This window comes from Tupaia chinensis, unplaced genomic scaffold, assembly GCF_000334495.1.
Source record: "Tupaia chinensis unplaced genomic scaffold, TupChi_1.0 Scaffold000622_1, whole genome shotgun sequence".
NCBI lineage: Eukaryota > Metazoa > Chordata > Mammalia > Scandentia > Tupaiidae > Tupaia > Tupaia belangeri.
In genome coordinates, this window is record NW_006160142.1 from 10,641,427 (window position 1) to 10,667,402 (window position 25,976).

The 25,976-nt window shown below is 37.2% G+C and overlaps 1 long non-coding RNA gene across 1 annotated transcript in view; it reads left to right on the forward strand.

Annotated features, from left to right (window-relative positions):
* The first annotated feature begins 619 nt into the window (after positions 1–619).
* The window catches only part of LOC102475161 (uncharacterized), a 75,889-nt gene continuing 50,532 nt past the window's right edge, over positions 620–25,976 (forward strand). The window contains exon 1 of the long non-coding RNA XR_336092.1: positions 620–680. This is a non-coding gene — a long non-coding RNA (uncharacterized LOC102475161). The remainder of the gene's footprint in view (positions 681–25,976) is intronic.

Below are 25,976 nucleotides of genomic sequence, written 5' to 3' on the forward strand. Positions count from 1 at the left end.
CAAGATCCTGTAACATAGAAATGATCAAGACATGTATGGCAATGAAGAAAAGTCTAGCAACAGTAAGGACTCTGATAAAAATTATCAAGAATGAGGAATTTTGTAAAGTTACTTTTTTGGCAATTAGTAAGAAGTCAGATCTCGTGGTATTGGCAATCACAGAAATATTGTCAGAGTAAGGATATATCCACATAAAATGGCCAGATTATTTAGATGAAAGAAGCCTTGTAAAGGAGTCTGCATGGCTTAACTTCAATAGATACTACCCTTATCATTATTAAATTTTTAGTTAAAAAATATTTCATTTTAAATGTAATACAAAATCTGTGGCTTATATTCTTAAAACCCTAACATGAATTAGTGGGTTATTTGAGGGAGAAATAAACATTTTTTTTTCATTATGTAGATAAAACCACCAGCTTGACTAATTTTTTTAAGTAGATATGTTGACGTTTGTCAAGAGTTTTCTTTTAGCTGTTTTTATCTAAATTTATGAGCTTCACTTTTGTGAATTTCCAACTTCGTGAAGTTGGTATCAAGCATGTGATTTAAATATTTTCTTTTTATTATTGGTTTCCAACATTTACTTTTTCCTTCCAGATTATCTCATGCAGAGCTGTTGGAATTACTCTGTGATGATTTCAAAGAAAATTTTCTTCTCTAAACACTCTTATCCAAAGGTAAATTGATGGATTTCTAATGAATAAATTCCAGGAGGAAAACATCAGCATTTTTATGCTTCAATTCAAAGTATTTAATTTCTTCAACCTTAACTGTAGCCACCTGTCATTCTAAGTTTATGCAATCATTTTTAACAATAGAAAATTATTATTTTTTTGTACAATGTCGATCACCTTTGTGTCATTTGATACCTAGTGTGTTTAGTTTGTTATGCCTATGCAAGTGGGAGAAAAACAACACCATAAACATGTCTAATCATGTCATTGAAGCTTTTCTTGGAATAATTGGAGTGTGATGATGGAGCAGGGAGAAAGGAGGGAATAGAAATTGAGGAAAAGGGTCTCAGCCTGAATTTTCCAAATTGGCTATTTATCTGGTTAATTCTTCATCTTTTCTCATCACCATGTCTGAATTGAGAAAATCTTCCTAATGATAATAAACTATGTCAAGAACAGATGGCTGATTTGATGTGATGAAAATAGCTGTGTCAATTGAGGGTATTTTTTTCCTTACCGTTTTGCTTTTCATCACTCTGAGGTTGGTGGTTCATGTATTTTTTTTCTTTTACAGAATGTACCCTCAGCCCAATATAATGTGGTAACTCTCCCCAAAAGCATTCTGGGTTCTTTTCTCTGAAAGTAGAAAGAAAAAGTGGCATTAAAAAAAGTGATTATCACCTTCCCTGCCTTTTCAGCTTTAGTTAAGTTACTTTTGGAAGGATCAGTTTACAACAAATGTTTAATGTCAGGAATTTTACAGTTTCATAGGCCCTGACAGCTTGGCATGAAAAGAGGTGGCATTATGTCAATTGTAAACGAGTATGCTATTTACATACTAATTAAACTTTGCACTAGTAGGGTGAAAGAATGTCATTTGGAGCACCCCCGTTATGCTGTTTATATCATTGTTGTCTATTTAAACCATCTATTGTTTGGCATGTCACAGCCCTTATCCCCTAAATGCCATTTTATAACCTTATACTACTTTAAAAATATTACCCCATTTCTTGACAAATCATACAGAATCAGTGTATCTAAAGTAAAATGAATTCTCCCCAAATCACCTTGTTTCATAATGGCACCTAGTTTGATAATGATGATGATGACAGATTTCATCAGTCACTTCATAAATGCAATGCATTTTGTTAAACAATTTTTACATGTTCATTTGCTTAATCTTCAAAATTAAGGTAAGAAAGCTTTTTATAACCTTTTACACATGAATAACTTGGTGTTGCACAGTTAGTAATTAAGGACAATAGCGTGCCAATGTCCAGACTCGGATTCACAGTACTGCATTGCCTTCTGCTTTGCTGGGTGCATTGACCACCAAGTGTCACACTGCTGTCACATGTGACAGTTGTTGATGTAGCCGGCGAACAAGAATTTCATTTATTGTCTCAACTCATTTACTAAAGGAAGAAAATGATAAACAATGAAGAGCATCTGCATATTATATGGCATGTTATTCCTTATTTACATCATCAATTTACCACGAATGCAGTCATAACTTCCATATATGTTCCCTACTGCCTTTCTATTCCAGCTTGCCTTTTCTCATACCAACACTGACTGCCCCAGCTTAGTGGTGATGGCCTTACAAAGAATTCCACATGTGCACTATGAATCTGATTCAGGAATACCAGTAGTGTCTGCTAGCTTATAAAATGAAAAGTGATGAATAGCCTGTTGAGCAATTTTACTCTCTTGCTTCACATATAAAGGTAGTTTATTGGGTTTGGCCAAAGACATTTTTTTTCCCTCACTGGATAAGGAGCAGAATCAACATTATATCACATCTGTGTGGAACTTGGTTTCACAAGACTTGGAGTGATAAAGAACAAGATCAGAACTTTTCCTGGCTGGGTCTGGTGAAGGAGCCCACTCTCCATGTGGAAATTTACACTCCGGTGTCGAGAGTGCAGAGTTGGCATTTCTTGGCATTGTCAACAGAGTGCTGGTCTGTACTTCTTTCCGATTTAAAAGTGACAGAAACAGAAAGTGTAGATAGATGACATTGAAATAACTTGCCAAGAGAGAGTTGAACATATGATCCCTTTATAGCTTTTTCTTCACTATTTTCAACAATCTTCAAGGTTGAAATAATTCCATGATAGAGTCAAAATCCAGGGGAAATAAAAGAAAGAAAATATACTTCAGTTTTCCATAATTCCAACCACCATACCACATTTCATGAAATGTGACATAGTTTTGCTCTACAAGCTTGCCAAAGGGGGAAAAAAATCTAAATTTTAAGCTGATAACTCGAATGGTTCCAACTTGTGAAAAGTCACAATTTTGCATTGTGCTGAAAAGCCACCTTACAATGCAGGAACTACCATCACTCTTTAATATCCAGCCGAGTCCCCTGCTGTGCTTTGTCAGTCAGTAGCAACATCCAAGTCTTCCTGTAAAAGTAATTCACACTTTTTTCACAACACTGTTGCTTTAATTACCACTGAACTCTGCTGATGCTCAGGCAGGCCTGGCAGGACCAAGGGAGGGTCAGAGCCACAAAAGAAGCAAATAGCTTTTTTTTTCTCCTTACTTTATTATTAACAAACCATCTTTGATGGAAATGTTCTTAGTTCTGAAGCCTAGACTTAACTCTGGGCCTCCTTGGCGTATTCATTATCTAAATAGACTAGCAGATACCATTCTGAGAGAGACAGACAAAAGAGACAGAGAGAGAGGGAGAAATCATACCTGTGATATTAATTAGAAATTAGAAATTTTGGCAAGGAACAGATTTAGGTATTCAAAATTGGCAAACAATTATTACATTTCTCAAAACTTTCAGCAGACTAACCTAGATTTCCTACTGCACAGTCTTGTTAGATAAGTATCGGTTTATCTATTTATTTATCGTGGACTATGTTTTCAGGATTAGTTGACACAATAAATCATACATCAAAGGAAACTACAGAACTGCCAAAATCTGCCACTGCACCGAAATGTAGGCTCTGTTTTATAAATAACATGGCAACAGTGTGAGTATAACATTTTGCGTGTAGAAGGCACCTTTCACAAATTATTTCTCCAATAAAAGTTGCTCCACAATGAAACCAACCCCCACAGCCTCCTCCATCGAGAATATTAAGATACCTATCAGGAACTTCAAACATAGTTTTAGGCAAGTAATAAATAGGTTTGTGACCTTAGGCATTATCAAGTAGTTTATGCTACTATCATTTTTTTGTTTACTAATTCATGGACTGATTTACTACAACTGTACAGGATTTAACCGGAAAGTGTTGTGCTGTGATAAATTAATAAATGTAGGTGAACAAGTTCATCATATCCCACTATAGACCAATTGATTCATTTTCAATGTCTTCTATAATTTGGTCTTAATCTTAACGCATTTCTCTTTTTTATTTTTAAGTTTATCTATTTATTTCGTGTGAGAAAGAAAGATACACACATACAGAAAAAGATAAGTATGCTTACCATGGTCTCACACCATGATCCACTCTCAGCCGTTGCTGGCAGCCAGGATCACAGGTACACACACCTGGCATGTACAGGTCTATCTGGAAATGGAACCCCAATCTTTCATAAAGCCTCCAGCATTGTAGAGCATTGCTCTTTTGCTGTCCCATCAGAGGTGGACTTTAACTTCTCTTTATAGACATTTTTATTTCTACCTCTGTATACCCCTGTAGGTCAGTGGTTACAAAATCTGATTGACTATAAATACTTCCTGGGGAAAATAAAGGAGTTAATGAATTGGAACATCTTTAAGTGGGGTGCAGAATTTGTAGTTTTAGAGGAGCTCTTGGAATTTCAGAGAATGCACTGTTTGTACAATTTGTATTTTTATTTATTTTTTAAAGAATTATTTTATTTAACTGTATTTTTTTACTTATTTATTTTAATTTTGACCAGAGAGGTAGAGATGGAGAGAGAGAGAGAAAGAAAGAGAGAGAGAGAGAGAGAGAGAGAGAGCAAGCAAGCCACCAGGTCCGAGATTCGAACTGTAGTCAGCCATGTGGGAGTCCAGTGCCCTTAAACACCATGCCACTTTCTGGCCCCTTATTATTTTTTAAAAAAATATTCTATTTAACTTTATTTTATTTTTTTATTCATTTATTTTAATTTGATCAGAGAGGGGAGGACAGAGAGAGAGAAAGTAAGCTGCCAGGTCCAGGACTTGAAACGTGGTTGGCCATGTGGGAGTCCAACGCCCTTAACCACCACACCACTTGCCGTCCCTGTATTTTTCTTTTTAAATTGCTGGAAGATGTGCACGCTCACTAGAGAGAAAGAGAGTTAGAGAGATCCCAGTGGGTACTGTAATCCTTTCTCTTCCATTTCTTCATTCCATCTAGACGTGCGGTATGCATGCACATGTGTGTGCATACCCCCCCCCCCACACACACACGGTGTGTTTTTCAAACTGCTGGGTTTGGGATTTGAATCATGGTTACCATGTAGGATCTGGCTCCCAATGTACAGTGTGCAACCTGTGTGCTGGGGCTGGCCTTGTACAATTTCTTTAATCAAATTTTTCTGCCACTTCCTTACTTTCAGTGATGCTCTTCCAGCATCTTCTGTAGAAATGTTACAAATCTTTTAAGTCTTGATTCTAATGCCACACTACATGTGGCATTTTCTAGTTTCTTCAGCTGGTCGTAGTCTCTACCTTCTCAAACTCTGATACAGCTAATACTAAATATCTGTCCTAAGACTTAAACCTTATAAACTAAGTTGTCATTTTCCATTTTTTATGATCTTTTCTCATATATTTGATATTAAAATTATGAGCTTCTTCAAGGTACAGATTACAACATTCTTTCTTGAATCCTCATTGTATAAAAAGATGTACTCTGTGTCTATGGAATGAAACTTTTCATTTAATTTTATGTAGCATGTAAGCCTGCAAATAAAGTTAAAATGACTCATACTTTTGAATATTCATTTATGTGACACAGACACGTTGTAGCACAAGTTTTCTTATTCTCTCTCTCATTCTCTCTCTCTCTCTTTTGATCTCTTTCTCACTTTGGTGAGTGCATGAGCCCTATAACAGACTAAAATAATAATAATAATAATAATAATAATAATAGGTTAAATTAAATGAGGAATTCTAAAAAGATATGTTGACCAATATGTTGAAAATCCTCCATTGAGAGGTGAGAGTGAGTATATATTTTTTCACCTTTAACCTAGGCTAATCTTATAACTGCTTCAACCAAAAATATTGTGGTGAACTCATATCCCTCCTGGATCTCTTTTTTGAGAGCCAGCATTTGAGAGCCTAGAACTGACATGCAAGAGTCAGGCTACTGTGGAGCCTCCATGCTGGGGAGCCCAAATGAGGGGATTATGTCATGATTGAGAGGAACCTCAATGCTTGGTTGGAGCTTTGAACATCATGAAAAAAGAGAGAAGAATGGAGGAGAAGGGATTGCGGCATGACCATCCCCCCTGGGGGGGTGATTTCTCGCTTTCTGTCTCTATGTCTCTCTCTGTCTGTCTGGCGAGCGCACGCGCCCTACAGTGAAAATCTCTCCAAAAAAAAAAAAAAAAGAGAGAAGACATACTCACTATGTTCTAATTCTGATGCACGGAATTCATGAGTATGACATATGGCCATTTTTCCCACTATATTTTGGGTAACAAGTTATTCACAACTAGTCATTGGAACACCCAATTTTCAACATTAGCGACCTAAAACAAATAAAATATACTTTAACTCTGCTCTTGGGAAGTATATTTTCTATGATTTAAAAACCAATTAAAACAAACACAAAAAACCTTTCCTAGTTAAAAATGTTTTCTTTTTAAAACAACTTTATTGAGGTATAATTGACATTTAATAAATTGCCTATACTTTACAACTTTAAGTTTGACATCTATCTGCACATATGACACAATAACCACAGTCATTATTGTGAAAATATTCATTTCTCAGAAGTGCCCTTGTGTCCATCTGCAGTCCTCCTTTCCTGCACTTGGGCAACCTTGTTCTGCTTTCCATTACTTTAAATCCTGTTGTAATTTTCTGGTTTTTAGACTCATTTGCTCTTTCTATAATTTCTTATAAATTGAAATCAGATAGTATGTAATTTTTTCTTAGTTTTGTTTATTTACTCAGCATATTTATTTATTTATTTATTTTGAGAGTTTTTTGCTATAGGGTGCATGTGCTTGCCAGAAAGACAGAGAGATAGAGAGACAGAAAGCTAGAAATCACTCCCCTGGGCGGATGGCCATGCCATAATCCCTTCTACCCCATTCTCCTCTCGGGAACCTGGGCATGCATGCACACGTGCCGGGCACGAGTTTAAGCCACCAGGTCCAGAACTCGAACCACGATCAACTACATGGGAGTCCAGTGACATAGCCATTATGCCAACTGCTGGTCCCTCAGCATAATTATTTTTGAATTCATCAATTTGTTGCCAATATCAATATTTATTTTTCTATTACTAAGCATAACTCTATTGTATGAGTATACCATATCGTAATACATCATGACTTTCCCAATAGCCCAATATTTATGCATTTGTTTCCAGTTTTTAATTATCACAAATACAACTACGGCTATAAACATATGCAGGTCTGTGTAAACATGCACTTTTACTTTTCTTGAATAAATACCCAGGAGTAGAATGACTTCCCATCTGCACTGCAGCCTAAGAATTCTATATAGGACATAAAGTGAGGCAATCTAAGGGCGTACCTCATTTGTTTCTCCCTATCAGCTCTCACTCTCTTGTGATGCTTTGTGTCCAGTGACTTGAAACTTATGTCTACATTTATTTTTATGTAATGCATATGTATGTATGTACTGTATATGAATATTCTTTTTATTTCAATAATTATTTTATTGAACTTTATTTTTTTATATTATTCATTTTATTTTATTTATTCATTCATTTATTTTTTAATTTGACCAGAGAGAGGCAGAGGGTGAGAGTGAGAGAGGAAGGGAGAAAGTAAAACAACAGATTCAGGACTCGAACACTGGTCGGCCATGTGGGAGTGTCCAGTGCCTTAACTACCACGCCACCTGCTGGTCCCATTTATTTATTTATTTTAATTTGACCAGAGAGAGACAGAGTGGGGGTGGGGGAGAGTAAAAAAGCAAGGTGCCAGGTCTAGGACTCGAATCGTGGTCAGTTATGTGGGAGTCCAGCACCCCTAACCACCATACCACCTGCAGGTCCTGTATGTGAATATTCTTATTCATATATTCTCTTATTTAATTTGTTTCAGGTGAGAGGGTAAATATGAGCCCTGATACTCTATCTTGGTACTGTTTCATTCTTTTCATTCTCTCCAGGTTAAGGTCTTCTTAAGGGGCAGAAGAATATTTACCTTCTCTTTACATCCCTCAGAAATATGCCTTACAATTGTAAAAGGGCATTAGTGTCATGAAGTAGAAGGCCTCTAGAGCCATAATGTCTGGTTTGACTCAGAACTCTGCTACATATAGCAGTATAAATTTGGACAAGTAGCTAGCTTCTCCAAATCCTCATTTTCTCACTTTTTAAAAATAATAATAGTATTATAATAGCAGGAACAATAATAATAATAGTAATAATACCATTTCATAAGCTTCTCATAAGGCTAGAAGAGAGTTAATGAAAAGTATCAAGCTCAGTGTCTGGAACACTGTAAGTTCTCAATAATATGCTAGGGATCATTATTGATAGAATTTTAGGAGCAGCTATCTGCACATGAGAATTTGCGTCAAATTCTTGGATGAAAGGAACATGGTAAATAGCTATAATGTCATTGTATGAAATACTTAGTAATGAAGGTGGTTCCTCACACTCTGAACAAAGTTTCCAGGTTTCATTCCCTTTTCCAAATCCCATCACTAGAGAGTTGACATTCTGCAACCTTTACACACAAAATCTTCAAGAAATTCAGTCAAATCATGGTAGGGATCTGGGAAAAGAACTTAAAGTTCGGTCAACAGAAATGATCCTCTCAGAGAAACGTGTTCTATCCACCAGGGCTGAAGGAGGGTAGATGTGATGTGTAGCCTAATGCAGTTTGTAGAGTGAGTTTGCAGAGGGAAGCTCTCTGTTTTGAACTAAATAGAACATGTTTTAATAAAGCAATCTCTATAGCTAGATGAGTAGACTGAGGCAGAGAACTGACTTCAATTTGCTAGTAAATTCAATACTGAATAGCTAAACTGTATGTGTGTGTGTGTGTGTGTGTGTGTGTGTGTGTGTGTTTGCATGCTCATGTGCATGCACATGCATGTGCTGACAATAATGAAGTTAGCCTCACAATTTTTTGTGTTTTATGGCAATTTGAATTGTCATGTATGTGCTGGTAGGTGTGGACACCATAGAGTGCCTGAAACGATTGAACGATCTTTAATTGGTTGACAGTTATAAAGATTAGCATTTATAATGGTAGCCATGTTTAGGGATGCTTATTGAAAACCTGACTATGCCTAAGGCACAGCTGCCATGTGCTTTGATATGAATGGGCCACCCAAAGCTGTGTAATTCCATGGGCTTAGTGAAACCCCAGAGAGGAATGCTGGTGCCAAAACAGAATATATGAATCATAGGAAGGAATTTTTAAAAGAAGTTTGTTTATCTTGAAAGAGAGAGAGAGAGAGATCGCCACATCCTGGTCCCCCTGTCCCCAAACGTTCCAGGCAGCCAAGCTTATGGACACATCCAGGTCCTGTCCAGGCTGACCTGGGATCCCAAACTTGGACCTTCCCATATGGCTCCAGTGTTGAGAGCAGCACCCCACCCCTATGCCACTTCAGCTGCATCAGGAAGGCGTTTTTATACCACTCCATGCAATAATGTTCTTAGACTTAGGCAAAAGCTGCCCGGGCCTTGAGACACATGCTTTGCTGGGGTCATTTCATTTATTTTCTGACTTTTTAAAGTTCTCTTTTAGTGATTAGGTGTCCAAAGGACTTTCTCAGCTGGATCCTGAACACTTGCCCTCTTGTAGGCCATGTAATGGATATGTTAAACCCACAAATTCCTTGCCCAAGTGGTTCCAGACCCACTTTCCAGGTCTGTCTAGGCCTCTTTCTTGGGTCCATTCTCCTAAAGGTAGACTATGTCCATGGCCTCCGGATCCCTGACTCTGGTATGAACTGACTATGAGACATTAGATGGCTTGTCCACATAGGCCAAGACAATCTCAGTGCAGGGATAGGAAAAACAGGAGGCAGATCAAGGGGTGGAATTGGGTCAAACCCAAAGATTCTAAGTTGAAACTTGGACTTCTGGTTTATTATTATAGTCTACTAATCAAGAAGGGAGGATGGAACCTATGTTAGTCAACAGTTTGCTAGCTTTATTTGCAATGTTAAAATATTTCAATAGGTAATATGTGCACCTCCTTTTGTATTCTTCCTCCAGGCCCTTTAAAGGTTATGGGTAATCCTTACTTTCTGATTTTGTTTGGTAGGTTCTTCCTTCCCTCCTGCTTTCCTCTTTCACCTACAATGGCATGATAGACAGAGGTCAGAGGGATAAAGTACCAATGATCAACTAAAGCCTTCTGTTCTAAGGTGTCCAATTTATGATCTGCTGTGGAATTGCCACTTTTGCAGCTTTCATAGACAGTGTAATGAAAATATGATGCTCTCCTCCTTGGCATCTCCAGAGGAAGGGCACAGTCGGCAATACGGTCTTTCGGTCCCAGAATCCCTGCATCTCTGGTTAGTCGCACTGTATCCCTTATCCTCTCATCAGTCATTTGAAATTTTTCAGACACTATATAGGTGCTAGTTGTTGTTGTTTTAGATTTATTTCATTTATATTTTCAGAGAGAGAGGTTTCCTTGACATGACCCCTGCCTCGCAGCAACCAGGATCCTAGCCTGCCAGCCAGGATCACAGGTACATGTGGGCTTGCCAGCCTGGTCAGTTGACCAAACCTGGACTCCCCATATGACTCCAGTGTCACAGTGGCACTCTACTGTCTGCAGCATTGCAGCTGGGCTAGATACCAGTTTTCTCTCTGCCCCTCAGAGATATCATGTGGTCCAGACAAGTTCTATCACCATTTCCTTTATCTAAGTTCCAGTGACTTGTTAACTTTTGCTGTTACACCTACCACCAATATGTGGCAAAACTGGGAGGGTTCGTCCCCAGAAATGTTCACTTCCTCCTTTTCCAACTGTGAGTACTTACCCTTCAAGTTGCAGCCCAAGAACTGTCTCTTATTAGAGAACATGTCTCTGGGGTAGTAGGAAGGAAGAAATTTGGAGTCATATAGAACTGGATTTCAATTCAATGCATTGTTACTTTGCCACTTGTACAAACCAGTCAACCTTCCTTAGCCTCAGTCAACCAGCGAATCAGTAGAAGATGCCCTTTCCTACATTCTGTTGGGATGATCAGGTGATATAATTGATGGAACACACTTGACATGTTTTTAGATTGCATCTTAGGTTAACTCTCTAGGTCAACATAAGCACTTCTAATATGTGTCCATCACATCTATAACAAATTCCACATAGCTGTAACAGCAACATAAAGATGCCAAGTTACAAAAAGTCTAAGTTTTATATAGCTGGATTTTAGGGTACAGTCAGAAAATGTGCTGGAGAGGTGGACTGGAACCAAGTTGAGACAGTCATTTTAGATAAAATGAAGAAATTTGACCTACTGCTATTTCTTGGAATTCCTGGCTTATACATGTAAGCTTCTCATCTTCTTAAGAGGAAATATTACTAAATATCTTAAAGCACCTCAGTTTAACATACAAATGGTGATAACATGTTGCTTAAGAAACCTTTAGGGCAGCCTACCACCTCTGCAAAAGCTTAGCTACCAAAGCATGCTTGCCATCATATCAGTGATAGGTTCTGAATAGTTTAGCTGTGTCCAGCATGGTATTATTCTTTGAATTAAGTAAGACTATCATATTTTTAAGTCTCATTTTTCTGCAAACTGTTTCATAAGGATTTTTCTTAGTGCTTGTATTTCAAAATGAAATTTCTACCAATTTTGGATACTAATGAGTCAGTCATATACCAAGTTGGAGTTTCTCCAGTGTGCATGTACGCCTTATGAAAATGAAGAAGGCAAGCTGCCAGTCAAAAGACTATTTGCAGGTTGCAGGCAGAGACCAGATTGGTGATAATTGCTGGCATAGTGCCTAGCACAGTGCCCTGTTCGTGGGCATGCTCAGAAAATGATATTGGGTCCAATCTAGGTTTCCATATTCCAACAAGAAGCCCTCCCTTGAAGACATGACATTTGTCAACTAGAGCTGGAAGCACGGCAGCGGTATGGACAGTCTCCAATTAGCCAGAAGATTTTAATCTGCTTTGCAGAACTAATCGAATGGTTGTGCTTCCCCAGTGTTCACGTGAATTGCACCCTAGCTGGAGGTTAACGGACTAAACAATAGCTGCAGCAATTAAGTGGATGTAAATGAATGTGATAGGCTAATTCTCACAAGGAGAACATCAATGTGTCAGTGTCAATGCACTGGTGCCTGGAATAAAGGAAAAATTGACCAGGATGAAGGAGGTAATATGTAGCGATTTTGTGAAGAGCATATGCCTTAACTAGACTGGCTTAGAAATTCTTTGGATATAAGTAGGAAGAATAAAAATAAGTAACGATAGCAGTTCTCTTCTACATATCCTCTTGTGTGAGGAAAAGAAAGAAAATACCACATTTTCACATAAATATATTCCAGGTGTTGTACTTCATGGTGTACTTTACCTATAAAACAGATCAGTGGGTATGAATAGAGTAGAACACATATCTACTTAAAGAAAGATAAGGACATTTTCATACCTGGAAAGCTGAGAATTCAGAAGAGAACCAGATTTTCTGGCCTTTATCATATTTTGAAGTGGGGGAAGGGGCTGATTGACAGAATAAAAGGCTATTTAAGATTATTGCTGCTGGTCTTCAGCAGTCTAGAAAGACATAAGTTGAGGAACAATAGGAAAACTTGGGGTTTTGCTTAAGTTCTGTCCTTTAGCACTTCAATACATTGGGGAACTCTCAACATCTGTGGAATGGTATATGGGACTTGGAAGGAATGCCATATTTTTAAAGGTTATTATTTTTTTATGTGCTGCTCCAGAAAATGCTTTCTGATTAAATCATCTGCAAACATTATGTGAAGGGGTTTTGAGCTATTTGAAAGAAAAAGTTTCTATGAATGCAGTGGGGTCAGCCTGACTTGCTGTTTTCTGCTCTTCTTTGTGGCAATTCAAAGTTCCTCTAGGATGTAGTTCTGGCAGGGTGGGCACCAACATCTACCATCCCTCATAAATCTGCAGAGGACATCTCTGAGCATATTTTCCCATGGTCTATGATAGACATATCATAGATGGATTACCATCATAATATATGGCCTGTCAAAATCAAAGAGCAAGAAAGTAAACCAGATACATAAAAGAAGAAAGATAATCATGATGCAATATATAGAATAGGAAGCCTTTTTTTGAAGAATAGTTTCCCAACAGGCAACAGAACCATTAGTCAACCAGGAGAAATTGATCAAGATTAATAGTACGGTAGATTTAAAGAATAAAAAAGAAGCTGTCTTTCACCTGGAAATTATATATATATATAATTATTATATTATATATTCATACATTTATTGAGAAATCAAAGTTTTGAGAGAATATGAAGCCAGTGAGAACTTAAATTATTTATCATTATACAAACATATTAAGTGAACAGTTATTGAAACAAAACTATACATGCATGAGGTAATATGTATAGTTTTGATTCTTAACGTTTCCTATTTTTAAAAAAATGGTCTATAAGCTTTAATTTCTTCCAAGATCAAACCTATGTCTTTGACTACTTACATAAATAAATTTCATTGCAAAAATATTGCACTTGAACAATTGAATTATAAGGAGAAAATACAAACCTAATTTCAGTTAAATTAGTTGACTTTCCTGTTTTTGTACCCTTTCTTTTTGTAGGCAAAGCCTCAGAGATAGGGTGGACAGTATTAATGACATCTTATTGGGCGGATATAGGTAGAGACATTACAAATATTACAAACTAGCAATTCCTAGCCAATGAAGAAAGAAATAAAATAACGAGTAGAAAAAGTTGACTATTATGTCCCAGTGGAATCCGGATTTTTGTGAGACACAAAATTTTGTTAGGTTGTAATGTAAGAACCTAGTAAACCATCTGATCTCTATGTTCATTTGAAGACTAATGTAACACCTGCATTTCGGCTGGCAGGAAGGAAGAAAAGTGAATGTAAAGTAAAAAGTTCAAGCAGTTTTAAAAATTATTGCCAATAATTTTAACACATCCATACACTGTAAAATACTAGAGCCGTCTTGTGGGAAGAAAATAAGAAAACAATGAAGCATGAGTAATAAGGCCCTATAAAACAAACAGCATGCATTTAAAAGGAAAGAAAAGATTATGGCATAAGTATGATTCCATTGAGATAGATTGCTGGTTTCATCTGAAAGTGGAAAGCAATGCTTAGACATACCTGGTGTTATGAAACAAATGTAGAGTTAGAGGAAATAGTAATCCATTGTGCTATTATTTACACATGCATATTGCCACAAGAAGAGGATGTTCTTTCTCTGTACATATTAGGTGGAAATCTATTGTGTTATATAGAGGTGAGTTAGGGAGGTGAATTAGAACCAGAAAACCATCTACTATTTTTTTTTTCTTTGAAGTAAAAGAAATACAAGCTGAAATAATCTATTTAGAGCCATGTTATTAGTGAAATTATGAAAATAACAAAGGGTGTAGTAAAATATTTTTAAGTAACTTCCAATTTCCTGACAAACAATAAAGAACATGATCTCTCCTTGCCCTCGTATGCTTCCCTTAATTTCTGAATTTGAGAAACATCTATTGGAATTCAGCAGAGACTGGAAAGAAAATTAAAGATATTTATCCTAATTTTATTAGAAGAAGAAAGGTAGTTCACTTACACAAATTTATGCAATCTAATCATGAAGGAAAATTAGGTTTCATAACTTCTAATCTGATTTCTTAAAAAGGTGTGAGCAGTCCTTGCTTTTGACAAAAAGTAAAATGTCTTGCATGGAGGATGTAACTTGTATGAGCTGTTTATATTATTCCAGGAACTACTCTATGTACTTGATATGCACCATCCTATTTCACACTCATAAGTCACTAAATTAAATATTGTTATTTTCACTTCATAAATGAACACATCATCTTTAGGGAGGTGAAGGGCATGTCAGTGCTCTCCCAGCCAGTGAACAGCAAGAGCCAGGATTCCAACAGGTAAACTGCCCAGTAAAAGGGCATTATGAAATCTACAATAGTAATATACATAAATTTAGAGACAGATAAATTGAATTAAATAATATTTTTACAAAAATTTTCTGCTAATTTTTCTTCAAAATGGCTTAACAGGATTCTCATCATTTGACAAGTCTTTTAGGTACTAAAGAGAACAATTTTGTCATGGCTAGAAATGGATCAGAACCCAAACACCTCTTATCTGGCACAAATTCCAAGTCTATTTTAATACAAAAAATATGAAGGAAAATCTGAAAGAATTGCCGAAAGAATGATGGGAAGTGGTGGAGTCAGGGAAAGAGAAAGAGAAAGAGAAAAGAAATGGCCCTGGGTAAAAATCTGTGGTTACCATAAATGCTTCTAAAACTGTTTCTAGATATGGAAATAAATGGACACATTTTCCTCACAGTGGTAAAAGATACACACACACACACACACACACACACACACACACACACACACCCAGAGACATATATTCTACAGATATTCAAGGGTGATGACCCAAAGCTGATAAAATTATTTGGTCATGATGCTGAACACTAGTTTATGCAGTCAGGTCCTCATCAAAGGTAAAGTGACTTACAAAACTATTAAGCATAAAACAATTAAAATGAGTAGTCTGCCCATTTTATATAGTCCCAGTCCATGTGCATACATACAATTTTTCTTGGAAGCAAAACACATTAATAGGGCTTATTGTGAACTGAACTATTTTACCCCAAGTTCCACGTATATCTGTCGGTTGGTTCTACAGTAGCAGGCACTCTTTATCTGGACTCTCAGATGATCACAGAGCCATGCCATTCAGTGTGTGAATTCCAGACATGGACCAACCAGGTTGTAGATGTATATATATATTATATGTGTGTGTGTGTGTGTATACATGTATACACATCAGGTATACTCTCTTCCCAGTCTATTGAATTAGCTTAAGCAGGTGACACCTTGGCCTCTTCAAGGATACAAAATCCGTTTTTATTTATTTTTTTTTTTTATTTTCCTAGACTCCCAGGATTTTGTGTCAGCCGCTATGTACCAATCATAGTCTTCCCTCTGTGTGATGTGAGGTTAATAAAAAACGACAGTTTTTTTTTTTTGTTCCCTTGTATAGAAGCTGCCAAGTAGGCTTATTCCAATTGCCATTATCTTGAGACTAACTTCTTACATATGATTATATTTTAACATGTGAGTAGAAACACACATGTTTGATATGAAGCAAAATATTGTGTGTACATAGCAACGTATACATACTCATTCATGGTGAAATATACAGGATTGGATTTATAAAACATTAAGTCTGTATCCATAAACTCTGTTGCAGTCAACCAAGCGGAAGCTAGGAGCTTTCTAAAGGAGCAACAAAATACCTCTAAGGAACATGAGTGACTTTTTCTGATATGGAATGAAAAAATGCAGGCACAGTATTTGATAATGTGCTAGAGAGGAGACAGTGACTACAATCATTTTCCCTCCCTGCCTGTCCCCCCACCCCTGCCATGATCTTTATTAGCTTTGTCCTGACAAGCTGACCTCACTGAGCTCTACCCAGCCCTGACAGCCACATAAAACCCACAAACAAATAGGGGACTGGGGCAGCCTTTTCAGATTTAGGATCATGTTCAAGCTTATGAATCAGATTTTTCTATGTGTGGACATGACAACTATGGAAAAACTGTAATTTAGGACATATTCTCTTTATCCTTTTATGTAGAATTCCACTTTAATGTGATGCAAATGACAGTAAGAAATACATTCAGTGAATGTTAAAGCCTTCCCATTAAAAATTCTGTATGCATTTTACATTCTAATTCATGTACAGTCAAAAACCCTGATAAAATCACAGTGCTGATTTGACTGCTGCACTTATCGTATTAATGAGGATACTTTATGCCTTTTGAAAATTGGGATATGGTCCATTATGTGATTGTAAATGATGTGATTGTATCACATAAATTTGTTATTCAATCCCACCCCTCCCTTCAGTCAGCTTTGTATATAAGAAGATTCATTGGTGAGTCAGAACTGAGGCAGGAAAACTGAACCATGAATTAGATTTTTCTTCTTTTGTCTCCATTTCTGTTTATGGGAAGGAATATAATAAATACATACACATGAGTGTATATGAGGGTATAAGCATCTTTCTTACTTTTTCCCCCCTAATAACCACAAAGAAAGCTCACCATGGAGGTCAAAATGAAAGAAAGAAGCAGACAGGGCCTGAAGCTCTCTGAGGTGCGTAGCTTTCCTCCAGAGCCACTCTCTTCACATTTTCTTACTGATTCTGTATTGACCAACACTTGGAAATCTTCTTTTCTCCCCTCTTGCAACAAGTGAAAGGTTTGAGAACTGTACTTGGCCAAGGTTTTCTGATTTTTAGATGCATTTACGTTTCTGAAAATACTTGTTTCCTTTTCTATTTATTTTTCTGTCTTTGCAATCTAATTAGTCACTACTCTCAGGAGCACCAGTGGTAGTAGTCTGTGGACACCACTTTCTGCCACTGTACCTTCTACTTCTGGATCCATAACAGATGTCTACCTTGATGAAGGTCAAAGAACTACTTTCCCCATTTAAGTCCCCCTGCCACATATTATCTCACCTGATGTGAAAATCTCTAAACTCCCCACAGAAAAATCAGAACACTGACAACAGAAGTGTCTTCAAAATTCTCAGATGAAAGCAAAGGAGGGGACCACTGGCTCTCAGCTAAGTAGCTCCTGTAGCCTGGAAGGGCTACATGCTTAATTGCCTGTTTAATGGTATAGTCCCCAGTCTTATTTTGTGATTATCTTAGAGAAGTCCATGCATGAAAGTGCTTTCTGCATGTCCAAGTCAAGGCAATTATCACCTGTTGTCTATACTCCTCTTCGTTCCTTGAACATTGTTTTTGCTTTTGTATTTCTGAGCACTAGTACACTGGCTCTTTTTCTTCTTTCTTTCTCTCTCTCTCTCTCTTTTTTTTTTTTTAAGAGATTTTTGCTACAGGGTGCATGCACTCACCAGAGAGACTGTGAGATAGAAATTACCCACCAGGGAGGATGGCCACACTGCAATACCTTCTCCTCCATTCTCCATTCAGATTTTGATCACTCACACATGCACATACACCTGGTGTGAGTTTTAAGCTGTGGGGTCTGGGTCTTGAACCATGGTCAACCACATGGAAGTTCAGCAACATAACCATTATGCCATCTGCCAATCCCGGCTCTTTTCTTTCTCATTTTCTCATCTCTTTATTTATTTTATTTTTCTTTAATTTTATATATTATTATTATAATCTTTTTTATATTACATTGAATCACATATATCTTTACAGTGTATTACATTTCTTTTTCCAGCACAATTACTATGCATATCAGAAAGACATTACTATCCACATCATCATCGTCAAATAGTTTTTCATCTCGTTTTTTTTTTTTTTTTTTTTTTTTCTCTGATTGTTCCTTTATTTCTTCAAAAGATTATCTCTGTAGCCTGGAACCTGGAGAAAGTGGCGCTGCCCTTTACAGTGGAAGAAGCTGTGGTGTGGAGTTCTTAAAAGTGTGGAATACAAATACAAACGCCCAAGTTCTTGACACCACTTAGCAATCTCACTTTTCTGATTCTTGTTCTTGTTCACCTTGGAACCCGACCTTTAGGCTTTATCAAGCTCTGTGTTTCCTCAAAGCTTAGCTATCAAGATTAAAAAAAAAAATTGTTATAAAGTTCTATGTCTTGCTATCACATAAAAAATATAGTAACACATTCCCCCTCACTGCTCCCTACCAGAAGGAGAGATGTCATAGAGAATGATTATGTTTATGGTAAAGTTTTTACGTATTATTTGCAATTTTACAAATATTCACAAATACCATTGTAGATTTTATTTTTAAATGACAAATGGAAAAAAATAACTTGCTTGACTAAGATATACCAAAGGATCATAAAGGGCCTTTCCCGATGAGAGATAATAGTGTGTTGTTTGTTTGTTTATTTGTTTGTTTATTTATTTATTTATTTTACCTTATTTCAGATTCAAGGCCAATAAGAACTTTTTGCAATCTTCTGGACAAAGCTTGCCACATCCTAATCTTTGCAAATCCACTCTGTTCTGTTCACTGCTCTCCTTATTAATCGGTTCTACAGAGTAGTAGCCTTCTCAATACTGTTAACACACGCTACACTTTTATACTTCTGTTTCTGAGGTGGCCTTTTCTATGAAAGAAAGAAAGATCAAGTCATTTTGTTGCTTTCCATCATTGTTGGTCTATTTTATGGGGATCTACTACTCCACATTCACAGGTCTGTTTCCTTTCTTTAGCAAAGTTTTTTTCTGTTTCACTCTGATGTGCAACAGCATGTACATAATCCATTTCATTCCCATGCATAGAAAATATGGTAAAACAATTTTTTACCAAAGAGCAGAAAAGGGGGCCAGAAGATTGCATGGAGGTTAAGGTGGCTGGATCCCATATGGCTGACTACCCTGTTTGAGTCCCAGACCTGCTGACTTGAGAACATGTTAGGTGTTTGTGCGTGCATGCCCAAAATTGCAAGAGGAGGATGAAGAAGGATTGCAGCATAACCATCTGTCCAAGAGGTGATTTCTCACTTTCCCTCTCTTCCTGTCTCTCCATCTGTCTCCAGTGAACATAAGTAGCCTATAGCAAAAACTTAAATAAATAAATAAATAAATAAAGCAGATATTAGGTCTGGTAATATTGCCCATCTCCTTGGACACTGTCTGAGGCTGGTGGGCAGTCTAGAATACTTGATTCTCTATGAATTTGCCCTGATTTTTCTTACCTCTTGTCTTTTCTAGTGTCTCAAAAGTTCCTTAAGATGAATTTCTCTACCTAAAATGAATCACTGTTTTCTCTCTTGACAATGCTAAGTAAATCAGGGTGTGGAATAGTAACCATGCAATCCATTCTCTGAGAGGTATTGCTGGCTGAAGTCATGTTATTCATATGTTATCCTGTACCCAACTGGATTATAAAAGAATCTGTTTTACCTAAAGAAAGACAAAGGAACTACTCTCTGCATTATTTTGTTCTCAGGTTATCCTGCTCTGAATGGTAAGATCTCTCACTAGAACATAGGTCACATATAGCTTCCTTTACGGCAAATCTCCCACGTGGGAACTTCTGGCATCAGGTTGTGAGATGTCAGGGTTCTGTACCTCTGTGAGTGTGTTGTCAGCTTACAACATGAGTAAGTTTATCCCCATAAATACCTTTTTAAGAAAAAAAAATAAGTTTTTGAGAAAACATCTTAAACTGGAGACTACCACCTAGCTTTAAAGTCCTCTGAAAAGAGGCCAGCAGATGGTGTGAATGCTAAGGTGCTGGACTGCACATGGCCGATGTTGCAGTTTGAATCCTGACCTGTTGACTGAAAAATCACACCAGGCATGTGTGAGTGCATGCTCATAATTCCAGGAGGAGAATGGAGGAGAAGGAATTGTGGCATGACCATCCCCCTGAGGAGTAATTTCTCACTTTCTCTCGCTCTCTTTGGTGAGTGCATGTGCTCTACAGCAAAAACAAAAACAAACAAAAAAGTTCTCTGAAAGGTGAGTTTAAAGAAGACTATTCTTTTATGAATTGTATTAATAGTATGACCATAAATATGCCCAACCATAACTTATAAGGGTGCTACTGATAAGAGTCAGGTAGACATTACTGAGTGCTTAGTACATCTCATACATGTTCCAGTTGCCTCATGCTTATTATTTATTCCATTAGGGATATGTTATTATTATTATATCTATTTTACAAATGCAGAAACTGAGGTACAGAGATGAGTTAAGTAACTCATTCAAATCATGTAGGTGGGAAGTGGCAGGTCCAGGATTCAAACCAGGTGACAGTGGTGCCTTAGTCTTAACTCTTACATATTCAACTTTTCTTCTTGGTTGAAAGAAAGTTTACAATCTCTCATATAGTGGCTATCCTATCAGCAAATATTTTAAGAAAAGTATGGGGCCAATCAAATGGTGTGGTAGTTAAGACAGCTAGATCCTGCATGGCTGGCTATGGTTCGAGTCCTGGACCTGGCAGCTTGACTATCATGTCAGGTATGTGTGTGTGCATGCTCAACATCCTAAGAGGAGAATGAAGAAGGGAGAGCAGTGAGGCCATCCCTCTGGGAGGTGATTTCTCACTCTCTCTGTCTCTGGTGAGCACATGCTCCCTATAGCAAATGTAAAATAAAGTAAAATAGAAAAAATATGGTAAAATAATATGAACTTACAGGTGTTAATAATTTTATTCTATTACCTTATTTGTGATTCTCTCAACTATATTATCCCTTTATACTAAAAAAAGTTATCTTGAATAATGTAGAGAATTCAGGGAAGTTAGCCTACAATGTTGCCTTTAAAAAGATCTGAATCTGATGTATTCATTATATGATTTATTTAATTACTACTTTTTACTCTTCTTTTTCTTCTTTTTTTATTTTTAGAGAGTTTTTCTGCTATAAGGTGCATGTGCTCACTGGAGAGACAGTGAGAGAGAAAGTAAGAAATCACTCCCCATGGGAAATGGTCACACTGCAACCCTTTCTCCTCCGTTCTCCTCTCAGGATTTTGAGCACCAATACACACGTGCCTGGTATGTTTCAAGATTCTGGGTCTGGGACTTGAACCACTGTCAACAGTGTGAGAGTCCAGCACCTTAACTATTATGCCATCTGCTGGCCCCTAATTAATTCTTTTAATTTACATCTCTGTTTCACACTTTATTTTCTGTTGGAAGTGCAGAGAGAGAATCAACTAGAAGCCTCTGTTTTTGCCTGTGCTTAAAATGTGCACTAGCAGACATATATGCCAGGAATGGTCTAAATAATTAGGTTCTTGGAAGGAAAGGTAGTAAATATGTAAGGGCTCATAGTCACAACAGCTTTCTGAGCCTTATTAACTATGGGTCAGATTCTTTCAGCTCACTGTCCCTAGTTGCCATGAACGTACTTGAGAATCCTATGTACCCATAGAGAAAGAATACACTGGACATTATGTCATTCTGAAGGTTCAGGAATATTGGATTTTATGCTTCATATATTACCTAGTACTTGATGAAGATAGCTTGCTTTTTGTTCTTACAGAGTTAAGAATAAGTGAGTGGAATCTCTATTCTGATGATTTTACACAAATATTACTGATTGGATTGTGTGAATAAGTATCAAATTAGTGGTGAGGTATTACAAATTAGTGCAAGATAACATAAATGTCACAAGGCTTTTGGGGGCCCTAAAAGAATTCTTTATGTTTAGCTCTGGCCCCAACCAAGTCTTTACTATTGGATCAATATCTCTGATCAAGAGTAAGTGGAGCTCCAAAGTCAAACCAACTTATCAAAATAATCATCTATAATTAATATAATTATTGATCATGTAATAGAAGTCACTGTCTAAATGATGTAAGGCTTTTAGGATTTCATGGAAATGCTTTACAACTTAATTATGTTTCCCTGGGAGATTATAATATAATTCAATTTATTTTTCCCACATGTTTCATCAATCATTATGTGGATAGAAGGAATATCAGAATCTTATTTGTATGTCAATTCTTGTAGAATTTAGGCAAGTAATTTCAGTGGGACAGAGATGATCAGAAAAACACAGGGTCCTTCCCACATGGGAATGATGCGCTATGTCTCTCGTAATGCTAGCAACACATTCTGTTGGTTTTGTAGTATGTGATGAGGCTCACTGCAAAAAGTCTTGATTGTCCTGTTCCAGTTTTATAGCAAACCAGATTGAGGTCTATCTACAATTCCCTTCTCATATAAGGAGCTGTGTTCTCTGGGCCTTGGTTTCCTTATCCAATGAGGCAGGGGGTTCTCCTGTGCTTGTAATGCTCTGTACTCTAGTTTTGTTTGTGATTTAGCTCTTCAAATATCTACAGTAGTGTGTCTCAAAGTTTAACATCCTTATGAATCACTGAGAATCCTATTAAAATGCAGATTACAATATAGTAGGTCTAACGTGAATCCTTGGCTCACGGCTTTCTAACAACTTCCCAGGTGATGTTGAGGCTGTTGACCTGTGGGCCATACTTACAGTGACAAGGATACACACGGTGTACAGAGGTAAGGGGACAAAGACTGCTTTTTGTCTTCATCTGGTAGCACATCCATTTGCTTCCTTCCCAGTGCTATGATTCTTAGCTTTCTTCTGCAGAGCACAGCCTGCCTCCTCATTCTTAGCTACACCAAACAGAATTTGGACTTCAAGAGGACCGAGTATACCCACTGAAAACACAAATTCTGCTCCAAGAGGGAAACCACTAAGCTTATCAGGAAAGATCTGTATCTTTACTGTAAGGCATTCCCAGCCCCCTTGAAATAAGAAATAAATGAAGTGAAGTTTAATTTTAGGGTCTACAAATTTGTAATGTGTTCATCATTCCTGTTGCCATTTTACATGGCAGACTGAGGTTGTCTGACATGTTTTGTGAGGAGAGCTGCCTTTGAGTTCTGGTTTAATGAAGCACTTACCCCCCTCTTGAGTCTCTTCTTTTAGCTCCACTTGCAGTGACAAGAGGTGCAACTCAGAGGTTTTTCACTACAGGAAATGCACATCTCTGTGGATTTCCCAGGGCCAGGCTCCTGGGGTATTTTCCAAACTGGACAGTGGACTGACTTCCCAGCAGAGGGCGCACCACCTCAGTGCCATTGCCCTAGAGCGGGTTTTGTCTTCTGGGGTAGGCTTCTCACCCCACTGGGTTAGTTTGGGTTGCAGGAGGGATCAGAAATAGGCTTTCACAAAGGGAGGAAATGAAGTCTGTTTTAAGGGAGAATATAAAATCAAATCATTTCAGATCTGACTCAGTGACTTTTAAAATGAAAGGTCTACTTGGCTACTGTTAATGGGCAGCTTTTCATAATTCTCAGCTATTACAAGACTAACTTCTTTCTCTTAAAGCTTCTCTGAACCTTGCATTGTCCAGCATTTGTATCTTTCACTTTAATGAACGCTAAGTAAGAATTATTTAAAGAATTTTAATAATTCTCACTGGACAGTTAATTAAGCATTGAGAAGTCTTTAGAACGGGTACTCTTTCTGCTTTTTACAGACAAGTGCTTCCACGGATTCCAAGTAAAGAGGTCACATTTATACATATATATAAAACGATGTGTGGGTTAGTAATTTTTCTCAGTAACAAATGACATCCCTAACAAGCTGAAATAGTGAAATGAAAATCTACCTTTCTGTGGCCCACTTTCCCTGAACTCTACTTTCCACTTTCCTCAAACTTTTTTGCACAGGAAATGAAGTCTCTGTAATTTGGGTGTGTGTGTGGGGGGAGGGGGGGGGTGAGGGGTTGAATATGTTCTCAAGTTCTCCAAATTTTTTGCTCCTCTGTAAATCATACGGGCACAACCCAGCCCAGTCATTCATTACAAATTCTTTTCTTTTTATAAAAGCAGCTTCTGTTTTTCTTCATTTTTGATAGATCCTACCACAAACTTCAGTTAGAGTAAGTGCAGACGACCATAACACTATTCTCACATAGAGGGTATTTTATTAAGTCCAGCAGTTAAAAATGTACAAAGTTCCTTGTAATAATCCATTCATTCTGTTCTCGCCTGATTCTTGGAGTAAGCCTGCACAATTATTCAAATCCCAGCTTTTAGCTACAGCATACACCTCGCCATGGGGCTATGCCTCTGTAATCTTGCTTTGGTCTTGCATGTCAAATGGAATTAACTCCCATAAGAAATGTGTGCGAAGACAACCCAAAGTGTCTAATCCTGCTGCTGTCTTAAATTTCTGAAACTCTGAGCTGTCATCTTTTTCTATTGCTTTGTTGAAGTTCTCACTTATGCTTCAGTCCATCCAAAGCTGAAGTTTAGGAAAATTTGCATTTTTATATATTTTTTCAGTTATGCTCTCCCTTGGCCTTTTCACATGTTCTCTTTGTAGAAGGATTTTTCTTTCCTTCCTTCAAATTCCAAGACTATTTTATACACAGTGGAATTTCAACGAGAGGTGAATTCACTTTTTTTTTTTTTTTCCCAGGGAGTATACAAGTTGATACGCAGGCAACACTTCTTAAAGATTCACAAGTCAAATCTAAACAGATATGTGAATGTGTATGTGTGTCTGTGGGTGAATGTGACTGAATATTGTATGAGAGAGGAAAGAAGAAATAATGATATCATTATTACTATACCTTAACCACTCAACCCAGCTAATCACAAAAACTAATTCTGTCTCAATTGAATCTCAAACTGCATCATCTCTCTCATGCATAAAATGCTTGGTGAAATGAGCTTGGTTCGTCCACTTGTATGTTGTATTAAGAGTAGATTAGGTTGATGAATAATTTTATACAGTCTTCCTCATCTGTGGGGCACGCTATTTAAAATTTTTGAATGGTGGGATATTGAGTCCTTTTGCTTCTTCATAATATCCTGAATTCCACTTAGTTATCTTCTGCACATTCCTAGGCATGGGGAAATACAGAAAAATACTCAGTATCCAGAATGTAAAACATATTTCAAATCCTATGAAGGAGTAAGGACGGCTTGTTCTATTCTTTCTGAGTGACATACCCTGTTGCCTCAACTTACAAATTGTTACCATTCCACCTGAAAATGAAAACTACTCAGATTTTAGTGAACTTTCCTTGCAGCCTGTTCAGTCCGATGATTACACATGATACACACTGTATTTTTAAACCACCAGTTATTCATCGTTGTGGGTTCTTTAAAGTGTCTTGACTAAGTGAGGTGTGGAAGGGTAAAACTGTAACTTGGTGTGGTAGATATTTAATAAGTGGTAAACCATGGCATTCTCCATTTGAAAGTTAATTAAGGCCACTAGCTGACCAGGCTTGTGCAGAAAACATGTTCATGGTTTAGCCATGGAAACTGTCACAACAACGCTCAGCTAAAAATACTGGCCTTAAGAGACATATTCACTGATCATTCCTGAATGCTTATTGCTTTTTTTAATAAAGGGCTTTTCACATTTTTTAAGAAAATAGCCAGTAACATTAGGTCCTTTTGAGATTTGAACGTTTTACTTAAACCTGGATAGTAGATATTAAACTGTAGAGCAATGTTAGGGAACAG